The sequence below is a fragment of the Emydura macquarii genome, unplaced genomic scaffold (genome assembly GCF_026122565.2).
Source record: "Emydura macquarii macquarii isolate MOO-44397 ecotype Brisbane River unplaced genomic scaffold, CSIRO-AGI_Emac_v2 contig_1455, whole genome shotgun sequence".
In the NCBI taxonomy this organism is placed as follows: domain Eukaryota; kingdom Metazoa; phylum Chordata; order Testudines; family Chelidae; genus Emydura; species Emydura macquarii.
In genome coordinates this window covers 19,712-22,328 of record NW_027131592.1, presented here as the reverse complement: position 1 = coordinate 22,328, position 2,617 = coordinate 19,712, and the positions used below count along the sequence as shown (strand labels likewise).

Below are 2,617 nucleotides of genomic sequence, written 5' to 3'. Positions count from 1 at the left end.
TGGGAAGGTACCTAGAAGTCAGCTAAATTCATGTTCCAATTCATGATAATTTGCTTTCCTTTCATTAATTTTTCTTTGGCTCTCTGATACCGTGATGATGGATGACCTATAAGAACTGAATAGAATAGAAGGTAGTTGAATAGAAAAGAAGAAAGGAAAATAGAATTGAGTAGAATTGACCAAATATGAGTCCTGGTTCTCCACTCACTTCCACCAAACTTATGCGGGTTAGAAAGGTTTACCCTTTGAGAGTAAAACTTGTGGGGTACAAAGGAATAAACAAATCATGATTTATTGAGATTGCTAATCTGGCTGCATTCTCTTTATACCTCCAGGAATGACCCCGTTTTGCATGGAAATGGAGAATCGCACTCTGGTGTCAGAATTCATTCTTTTAGGGATCCCCATCACCAAAGGCCAGAAGACCATCCTCTTCATCAGCTTCTTAGCTTTCTACCTCTGCACCCTCCTGGGCAACCTGCTCATTTTATCAGCCATCCTCACTGACTCCCGCCTGCACACCCCCATGTACTTCTTCCTTTGCAATCTCTCCGTGGTGGACCTTGGATTTGCCTCCATCAGCACCCCTAAATTGCTGGTCAGTCTCTGGGCCAAGAGTAGAACTATCTCGCTGGGAGGGTGCATGTCCCAGGTCGTCTTCTACCAGTTCCTAGGCTGCACCGAGGGCCTGCTCTACACAGTCATAGCCTTTGACAGGTACGTGGCCATCTGCCACCCGCTGCTCTACCTGATCATCATGAACTGGAGGGTGTGCGCCATCCTGGCTGCCGGCACCTGGGTCACCAGCTCCTTCCAAGCCACCATTCTCACCAGCCTGACCTTCACCCTGCCCTACTGTGGGCCCAATGTGGTGAACTATTACTTCTGTGACATCTTCCCCGTGGTGAAGCTGGCCTGTGCGGACACATGTCATCAAGACCGTGAGCTTCACCAATATTGGCATGGTGCCCATGACTTGCTTCCTCCTCATCCTCATGTCCTATGTCAGGATTGCTGCCTCCGTGGTGAGAATGTGCAGTGCTGGGTGCCGTCAGAAAGCGGTTTCCACTTGTGCATCGCACCTGACAGTGGTATACTTCTTCTTTGGGCCCTGTGCCCTCCTCTACACCCAGCCGTCCCTGAGCAATGTGCTGGCTACCTCCACTCAGATCTTTTGTAACGTGGGCACCCTGATGCTGAATCCGGTCATCTACATGCTGAGGAATAAGGAAGTCAAGGCAGCATTCAGGAAAATGAAAGGGGGCTAATCCCAGTCCTGCAAAAATTGCTAGCTGAAATGGAATGTTTTCCAATAGGGGTGGTCAGGAAGTCAACAGATTTATGCCAGGGCTAGGTTAGAATTAAGAAGGAGGCCAGTGGAGTTACTCCAGGGCTAGAGTTACATTAATAGATTATAGGGCCAAAAGGGACCACTGGAATCATCTGGGTCAGACCAATGGTCCATCTAGCCCAGTATCCGGTCTTCCAACAGTGTCCCCTAGAACATGTCTTTTAGAAAAACATCAATCTTGATATTAAAATTGTCCTCGATGGAGACTCCATTAAGGCACTGGAGCAATTTACCAAGGATCAAATGACTCTCTTTATTGAAAATGTATGCAGTATATCCAGTCTGAATTTGTCTACCTTCAACTTCCAGCTATTGGATCATGTTAGACCATTCTCTGGTAGGCTGAAGAGCCAGCCCATTATTAAGTATTTGTTCTCCATGTAGATACTTACAAGTGGTTATCAAGTTACCCCTTGACCTGCTTTTTGTTAAGGTAAATAGCTCGAACTCTAAGTCTATCACTATAACACACGTTTTTTAATCCTTCAGTTATTCGCATGGTTCTTCTCTGAATCCTCTCCAATTTAGCAGCACATTTCTTGAACTGTGAACCCCAGAACTGGATAGAGTATACCATCAGCAGTTGCATCAGTGCCAAATCTAGAGGTAAAAGAACCTTTCTGCTCCTACTCGAGATTCCTCCTCTATGCACTAGGATTACATTAGTTCTTTTGGCCACAGCGTCTCACTGTGAGCTTTGGTTCAGTTGATTTTCCACCACGACTGCCCAATCTTTTTCAGAGTCATTTCTTCCCAGGATACAGCCCCCATCCCATAACCATGGCCTAGATTCTTTGCTCCCAGATGTACATGCTTACATTTCGCCGTATTAAAATACACATTGTTTGCTTGATCCGCCCTTACCAAGAGACCCAGACTGGTGAGGAGGTCGGTGGAGTTATTCCAGTTTAAGATTAGGTTTAGGATGGAAGTCAATGGAGTTTTCCAGGGCTAATGAGGAGGACATGGGTGTTTTCCTAGGAGTAGGGAAAAGATCAAAGGAATTATGCTCTAATTGAGGTTGGGCTGAGGGCAGTTAGATTATGCTAGGGGTGAGGCTACGCATGAAATCAATAAAATTACCCAGGCTTTGGGTGAGGCAGGAAGTGAATATATTTATGCCCGGGTTAGTATTAGAGCTTGGGAGGAAATTAGACAAGTGACTTAATCTCCTTTGGTCTCAGTTCCCCACCTGAGGCATTGTGGTACAAATCATTATTTTTCCCCGCCCATTTCTCCTGTAAACTCTCCGGGGCAGGGTCTGTC

At 46.1% G+C, this 2,617-nt stretch overlaps 1 pseudogene; it reads left to right on the top strand.

Moving 5' to 3' along the window:
• Nucleotides 1-352: 352 nt before the first annotated feature.
• On the top strand, nt 353-1,268 carry LOC137156627 (putative olfactory receptor 10D4; annotated as a pseudogene).
• The last annotated feature ends 1,349 nt before the right edge of the window (nt 1,269-2,617 follow it).